Source organism: Glossina fuscipes, unplaced genomic scaffold (assembly GCF_014805625.2).
Source record: "Glossina fuscipes isolate IAEA_lab_2018 unplaced genomic scaffold, Yale_Gfus_2 238, whole genome shotgun sequence".
NCBI lineage: Eukaryota > Metazoa > Arthropoda > Insecta > Diptera > Glossinidae > Glossina > Glossina fuscipes.
Window position 1 is genome coordinate 885,241 of NW_023998581.1, and position 9,206 is coordinate 894,446.

Below are 9,206 nucleotides of genomic sequence, written 5' to 3' on the forward strand. Positions count from 1 at the left end.
TAATAATAATAACAACAACATCACTTAATAAGACTAAAAGTTTCTTTTATTTCATTTATACAATATTAACCGCAATGGGCAGACAAGCAAGAGTTCAATAACCGCAGGAATTGTTGATAGTCATGACCGTGTTGGTTTTCGTTAGTGTGATTATACTAATAATGATTTTTGGTCAGCATTTACAGCGTACCACAGCGAAGAGTACATAACGTAGCATTGGGCTCAGATTTACCACAAAATTTAAACATGGTTATCATGAACGTTTTTTGAAAATTAAGCACACAGTTAACACAGTCGACTCATATTATGTTTAGTTAGTTGGCCCCAGTTGTTTACCAGTTGCTTTTATCTGCAGTACCATTTTTTTTCGATTTTGTTTAAACGTTTCAGTTATTCAATCATTCAACGCAGATAGCAAACAGAAAGAAATTACATTCAGCTTAGCTCGAATTTTTTTAAACCTTTCCCTGATTGCTTTTGTTGTCTCACAGTTTGTCAGTAGTTTGCGTACTGTTCTCGCGCATTTTACGTACATCTAGAAAATACATTTTTTAAAACTATTTGAAAGTATTCTAAAGATTGAACGCGCTGCAACCTTTTATACTTTTCTGCATAACTGGAAGGTTTCAATATTGCTTAAGCATGAATTGGTTGCCATACATCAGCCTTTTCTGTTAGTTTTCGTACCGCATACATTACGTGTACATACATATAGCAAAATGCTGCTAGTGTACTTTGTTTTAATACCTATATCCTTATGTTCTTTTCATTTTTAAGGTGCTTGTAACTCATGTGTATACAAAAAATGTATGAAAATCAGATATATTTTTATGTAACATTTGCGTAAGTTTAAAAAAACCCTTCAAAAATATCCTAATGTAGACAAAAAGACTAACTTATATCACAATCCCAATAAACAGTAAGAGATTCTCGCATACACCACCATTTTTAATATTTGCTAATTGCACACCAACGTTAACAGCAAGCGCAGGGGTACGAATTACGCAATCGAGGACAACAATGGAATTTTGTATTCGTTGGGACCGCCCGCAACTTCTATCGCAGTAAAATATACTTGTTTTATATTTTCTGAAAAGTAATAATCTCTGAGACATAAAATGATGACCGATGCTTTTGTTCTGAAAATTTAAATTTCTTAAGGATTAAATATGAGCACTTCGACAGAACCATTTCAAGTTGAAGTAAAAGGTTGATTTAGTAGATTTTTCAACTTTCATCTTAGAATGAAAACCTATTACATTTCAAAAAGAAGCTAAGGGTTGCTCTAAGTAGTTTTTGATCGAAATAATGTTTCAAGTTCACTACCTTCTTCAAGAAAGGAATCTTCCCCTAAGTTATATATGCGGTCGTCAGAAATTTGTTTCGAATTAAAAATTTCCATCGGTGAACAAATAGGTTGAGATTTCGTCTTTTCACATGTACGATGAAAACACGGGATTGACTTGTTTATACACCAAAGGGAGAGTTTCTCTAAGTACTTTTCGTTCAACCCGGCGCATCGAGTAGTTTATGTTCATGTCATTCATATTATAATATATAGATTAAAAGAACTTAGAATGTCACCGAGTTAAGCTCTCTGAGCTTACTATTAAAATCATGAAAAGTTTTGTAGATGTATTGACAATCAATTGCTATTCAATAACAACAGCCAAGACATCTGATTTGGATGTGAAATATACGCTATAGTTAACATTTCACAACTCATTATAAAAATGAAAACATTTGTAGTAAATGAAATGAAACTTCATAAATTAGCGCCGGTTTTAGTTTTCTCATATATTAAAATACGAAAAAATATAAATTTAAAATTTAAATGGTTTTTTGATGTTGTTGCTTACTCTATACGCATTCATCATTCACACAAAAACAAAACAAAATGTCAAATGAGAATTTTGTCTTCAACGATTTCATTATTTAAACTCTGTTCGTTATTCATGATATATCAAATCTTTTGTCAATAAAGTTCGATAAATTTTCAATGTCAACAAAACTTAGTTTATGCCAACACATTTTTAATTAAATTAACCTATAATTTATACAATTTATATACTCGACTGCATAGATACCAAGATATAGTTATTTATTTGCGAAGCATAGTCTGAATGCATGTTATCAAGTAGTATGAAGAGGCAATCGTTAAAATCACGTATTTCGAAAAGTGTGCCGTTAATTAAGTCGGCTCGGATAACGTAAATGCTACGAGTAAAAATGATAATGTAATCAAGTGGGTTGGATTCAAAAATTATTCCGCTATAGCCGTTTAGGCTATAACTTTGCTCTTAATAGTATGTTTAGCAAAATTACCTTTCTTGCCATTGGCAAGGGATTACTACGAAAAGTGATGTTATTTGTTTATTTGTGGATGTCAGTATCAAAGTGCGTTTATTATATAAAAGTGCATCATGTACGTTATTTAAAGTATCGTCTTATGCACATAGTGTTAACCAGGCATTATTCCTTCAATTGAAAACAGTGTAAACCAGAAGGAATAAAGTCTGGCGAAAACAGCAGAAAGCACATTCCGTTCCAGTATTATTAACGTCGCCGTGTTGGAAAACCGTCCTATTACGGCGTTTGGCCTATTGCTCAACTGCGTCAGTTTTCGGTGGCGGTGTCCTCCAATAATTGTTTCTTTGAATTGGAATAACTTATGATATTATAAGTGCAAAATATGAGTTTTCACGAATTTCTCACTTTTTCCTGGGTGCTAATGTTTCTTATGTCCTGAATAATGCTTTGTTCGCACTTGGAATATCGTATTGTATTGTGCCAACAGCACTTTTTCGAATGAGGAAAAAATGCTTCCATGTTCAATTTATTCAACCCTCCCAAAAATTCATTAGATACACTTTAAGGAATGCTTCATGCTGTTGGATAAAACTTAAAGAGAATCCTTTCACGCGGAGAAGCCGCTTGAAAATAAACTCGCGGCTTTCCTTAGAAACCCGGTAGGGAATAAAGTCCATACTGCAAACTGTCTTGAATTCTTCCTTTGAAAAACTACAGCGTCAAGGTCGAAAGCCAGGTAAAAGGGACTAACGGCGTGCCCATAATTAGCCCTAAACTATTTATGCGGTGTGAATTTGTGCTTTTAAACGACATAAAAATATGGTTTGAAATCTATACGATATATGAAATGTATAACAAGATGTATAGTCGATATAGTGACCCAATCTATCTATCTCGTAATATAGCCGAGCTATTGCCGGGTAACTCGTAACTTTTTTTAGACCAAAGCATTTGCTTGTGAACATTCTTATCTCATTAATATAATTTGCTTTAATAAATTTGGTGTGGTTAATATTTAATTTTTAATTAAGTTATTTTTTAAATTTCTATAAACATTATTTCAGTAAATACATTCGACATATATATGCGATAACAATGTTAATAACAACTGGTTATTCGGTATTAATTAGTTCGATTTGTGAATTCTAAACGGTGTTTTTATTGATTTTCACACACAATGCCATCGTCCAGCAACCAATCAATTTCTTGCCATAAACGTATTAATTTTCCTGCTATAACTTAAAAATACCTATAAAACACGAAAAACACAGATGTTATGTGTTATTTTTAATTTTATTTTTTTCTATTTGAATGTACACAAAATTGTAAATTTTAATTGAAAAACGTGGCACTTGTTTGATTTGAAACAAGTTAAAAAATTAAAAATCGAATGAATATTATGGTTATATATGATCAATAAATATTATTTACACATGTATTGCGTTTAATATGTAGTTCTTTCGACAATTCCAAGGTAACAAACAAGGTCAAGCAAGAACAAACGGCAAATAAATCATCATGTACTTTTCATAAGAGAAAACCATCACATTTACCAGACGGCCAGCATCAAGAATCAGCGTCATATTCGGCAAGAACATTGAATTCGGTTGTAGGCGAGTTGATATTGGAAATCGACAAACAACCACCACAAGCAAAAATATTGGTCTCATTATTCATAAGCTTCAATAATAGCGATTTGAATATTCTATGATAACGTAAAGGATTCCGAGTACACCGCCGACTATAATTATCTTTCATGCTTTATTCTAGATGTAACTAGAAATATTTTACAGGTATCAGTTATACAAGACAGAGGTGCGCGATAAACGTATCTAACATTTAATGGAAGGATAACATGTCTTACTTATTTTATTTGACAAATTCCGAATCGACAAACGTTCTCTTTTATTCTTTTCAAAGGAACGTCTTGAACTTATGTTCATGGGAAGGTGTGTGAATTCTATTATTAGCGTATTCATTAACATATGTTTCTCGACAGAACATAAAGCTGGTTCTGACGAATATCTGGGCGACGGTTTTCGGAAATACGCGAAAACGAAAGCTATAGACGAAACGCTGATTGGTTTTTAAACGATATTGTTTCAATCACTTATCTATTGTAGGCGTGTATGTGTAGCCGATTACTAAGTTTCCACTTTCGTGTCTTTATTTTTGCGACAGTGACAATTCTACAAGAAATCAAAAAGTGATCAAAATCACCCCTTTTGATACAAAGATGCATATGCGTATCGCCAGTAATTCGTATCTTAACACGAAAGTATTTTGGGAAAAAAGCCTTTACGCCTCATTTCAAATTATGTTCGCTTTTATTTTGACTGAGCTGTGGTGTCTATGCCGTAGACAGTTTTTGATAAGAGTAGTTTAAGTTTGCGCAAATGCACTTACCGCCCAAAAAAGACCCAGAATGTTTGTGTTCAACCTACAAGATCCGAGTTTTTAAGACATTTTGATAAAGTTTGATACATTGATGAACATCTGAACGTTTTTTGGACGAACGTGCCTTACGACCGCTCTCCATGTAACAACCTATTTAGCTGCAAGCAGTTTGCGATTTTTAGTATTTTGACTTGAAATTAGTGCAGAAATTTTAACGGAAAGAGTCTATTCGAACAGCTTCGCATATTAAAGTTGCTTTGAAAACTAAGATCATACAAGTCTATTTTTCGGAGCTCGTCCCTTTTTATGAAAAATATCACTATAATTTCAACTTTCGGTATTGACGATAAGTGAAGAATATTATATAAAATAGTGTAGTGTATTTTCTAAGCACGTTGCTCAACTATAACATTTTTACAGATTTTTTTTAAATATATATATCATGTTATAACGACATTGTCTTCCAATCCACTGTAACGAGGTATAGCCCAACTTCTTAGTAAAAAGACAAAAGAAGTAGAAGAAGAAAATTCTCTTGTTCTATAATATGAAATGGGCGCAGTTGATTTCTTTTATTTTCCAATAAAATATTTTCCAATAAAAGTTTTTCTTCTAGAGGCATGTGAGCGTTGTAGGCGCTTCCTTTGAAAAGTTTAGGTCACTTCCAAATTCTTCTGCAAATTTGCAGGGGATATCTTCACTTTTGCTAACGGGAGAGTGTTTGTCACAAATACTATAGAGTTGCGCAAACAGACAGATAGACAAACGAATAGACGGATGTGTTTACGTGCATTCAAGATTTGAAACTGCCCAAGAATTTTTTACTTTATTGGGTTTTGAAGCTTGTTCAATTTTTTTCATTTTTGTGTACAAATGTTACAGCATCACTCACAGGATAGGCGTCTGAATTTATATATATTTATTTGCTGTAGTTTATGAGAAATAAGTACAAAACCAATTTTTCAACAGAGATATTCTCAGTTTACGTGGAGCTGTGGGCGTGTCCTTCGAGTGAGTCGGCTCATCTTCAGTACCACCCTGCGTGCAATGTTTCTGCCAATAGTTTCATTTTTGCGGCCACATTTGCGGCAGACATTACACCGACGGACAGACGGACATGCTTAAATCGATTTACAATTTGATGCCGATCAATAATATATATACTTTGTAGGATCTCTGATGTTTCCTTCTGGGCGTTGCAAACGTTTTGGCAAAATGAATAAGCCTTTCATCCTTCGGTGATGGGTATAAAAACAACAGTGAAAATAAAGGAAATGCTTTTGAGAATGCTAATAAATCGACTGACGATCAGTTCTTCACAACAAAAGTGCACCGATAACATTGCGTGCTAATGTCGTTCTTCCTTATCTTCCTTATCTTTCTTCACAAGTTTTTCTTTTACTGAGATGTTCTTCTTTAAATGTCAAATTCCTTTCAAAAGCAAACGGCAACACAATTTAATAAATCGTTTAACTGAACTTGTTTTACTAGCTATGCTGCTGTGACACAGAAATGAAGGATTAACTCTCACTTTTTCTAAAAGATTTTTTCGCAACGTGAAGGAAGGTGAGGAAAGTACAAGCAAACCTGACCTTCTCATTGTCTTCATTGAACAATAAATTATTCCACTCAAGCTCGTGCAGGTGTTGCAATTTCTTATTTCTCGATTCTCTTGCTTGTAGAAAGGCAATGATTTTTTCATTTATAAATAAATTAACTTATTCAATAAAAAAAAAATCATTTATGAGCAAATAAATAATTTTCAATTTTTTTTTAAGCTATGAGTAGGTGACCCAGAAAATTAATAGAAAAGAAAATTTTGGCCAGTGTCCAGTTTAAATTATGACAGGCAAACAAAATTTGCGTTTCAACATTATTTTCTCTTCAGAGAAACCTACACATGCTCGAATCTGTAGCAATTCTTTGTTAGTAATACAATACAACAGCAAGTAAGGCATTTTAAGGTGATCCCCTTAACATCCATCATCTCTCTACAAACTAGCTTCATATAAACGTAAGTTAATGACGTAAAATAGACCTAAAATGATACCTAAGCTGTAATTTAGAAAGAAGCTTTTCGAAACACGAGGCATTCAAATTTTGTAGTTAAAATAAGGAGAAGACGAAGTAGTCTTAAAGGGAAGAACTTGAGTTAAGTTTGATGTCAATTATCTAACTCCCACAAGCCTCTAATTAATCACGACTACTATCCAAGTGTTGGCGGGCTCAAATTTCAGTGTAGAAGAGCCTATAGTGCGTTGAAACCTAGTGCACTAGCCCTAGTACACTTTCCGGTAGTGAATACTAAGGAGAACCCTTTGGAACGACTAATACTCGTCTTCTTTGTGAATGTTTATAAAACTTTTCATAAATGTAATCAAAAATTCCAAACCGAAAACCAGCAGTTTAGCTATATAAAACGTTGACTATTCCGGGAACTCTGCAAATCAAAATTATTCATTTCAATATTTCAACTACATACCCGTGAAATATGAAAATATTTTATGAATGCTTATTCGGACCGCCCTTCTTTCGTATCCCCCTCGCCCTCTCTCTCATTCACTTTCTCTTCCCCTTCACCATGCGCAGTCAAGATGCCCGTTTAGCTGTAGCATTCCTGCATATTTATAAATAAATATGCAAGTGTAGTTGTGTATTTGCTGAAACAAATTAATGTCTATTTTGCATTTGTTAAAATTTCATTTGAAAAACGAATTTTTATCTTAATTGACAAAAACATCACGCCATTTGTCACAATTTTAAAAATAATTGTTTACTTATATGCACTTTTTGGCTTATATGCACTTTTTGGTAAAGCAATGTGTAACATATGTATTTAACAATACATATTACTGTCATCAAAAAACAGGATGAGCTTGTTTACAAAATGAAAACACTTTACTTATATCCCAAATTCTTTTAATTTCGTCGCCTTTATCGCCTTTGTACCACTCAAATGATGTTCCTTTTTAACAGTTTTGGTGGCACGGCCCCGCGGTAATTGAAAAAAACCCCCAAATGTTGAGTTTTGAAAGACTTTGTAGCGATTTTTCCGATCTTGACCAACCTTTCGTACGATATTCGCTTAATTTGTCGAATGATTTTCAGATCATATGCGTAAATCCAGGTCTCATCATCCGCAATGACGCGTCTTGTGACCTTTTGGTGATCTGAGGTTATGGTTTTACAGATATAGTGAAAATCGCTCATTTTTATATGATTTCAAAAGCACCTCTGACTCTGCACCATTTTGAACATATTGACATGAAACTGTAGTCAGCATTGCCAAGCTACAAATAAGTAGTTTCATAACTTTATAGCGCTCACGAAGATTATTCCCCCGATATTATTTTATAATCTGCAACTTACGGAGTAATAAAGCAAGACAAAGGAAAATGTATTCTACTCAAGGCGGTGTAAGGAAAATTAATTAGGCGACCCGACATTTTCAATTTTGAAATTTAAAGCAAAGAGCATCATGAACCTCCGAAAATTTGCGAGGATAACGAAATGCAACAAACGTTGCGTGTAGATGTCTATCAAGTTGTTAAAGAGAAATAAAGAAGTTTTAAAAAGCTTAAGATAACAGGGCAGCAGTGGGCTCGTCGAAAGTCACGTAACGGCTCTGGCTAATAAAGAAACCCTTATACGCAACAATTTTTCCAAACTAATGTCCAATGCATCCCAGTGTCTTGTAAATAGCAATGTTATTGAGAAGCTTAAGCAAAAAGATTCGATAAAGTGATTTACTCGCGCGGGCCTACTTAATCAGTTGCTATTGAATTGAATTTTGCAAAGATAAGCATCGGCATGAAAGCTTAACGTAGTCACTACGTTCGCCCACAATTCCATCGATATTGTATAATATCGTTCACATTCGAAATTAAAAATTCGAAGAAGCTGCGACTTGCAATATGTAGGCTATTGTAGTTTGACAAGTACGCCATCAACTCCACAAAGCACTCATTCTGGTTAGTAGTACTTGCCCCATGGTTGGCTGTCCCTATATGGTTAATCATATCAGCGTATTCCACCGAAATAAAAGATTTTCATTTTGAAATATAAATAAAAAATGTTCTCTTCTCCGTTAAGGAATCACAAATCAAAATATTGACAATGTATGAGTTTGCAAGAGTAGGCCACCAAGAATTCTGAGGAAATGTAAAATACACACAATTACATATAAAACTGTAATAATAATGCTCGGCCTTAATTTGTAAAATTTTTTAAGAGAATCATATGATGCTTTAAGTAATTCAGCGATCACAGCGCTGCGCCAACTATCGAATAGAATTTCATTAAAAGTTTCTAGAGCAGTTTGATTAAATTTATAAAAGTAATGGTCATAATAGAAATAATGAAAATAAATAAAAAAAACCTAAATTTACCATTTATGGTAAGTTTTTTAAATACAATTTTTATAAAGCGTTTAATTTACGATACCATATATTTCTAAGCACGTCTGGGTTTTTTTTTTAAATAAATATTTATGTCCTGGT

The 9,206-nt window shown here is 33.4% G+C and overlaps 1 protein-coding gene across 6 annotated transcripts in view; it reads right to left on the reverse strand.

Moving 5' to 3' along the window:
• LOC119642650 overlaps positions 1–9,206 on the reverse strand; it is a 135,712-nt gene that overhangs the window by 85,684 nt on the left and 40,822 nt on the right. The window lies entirely within an intron of this gene.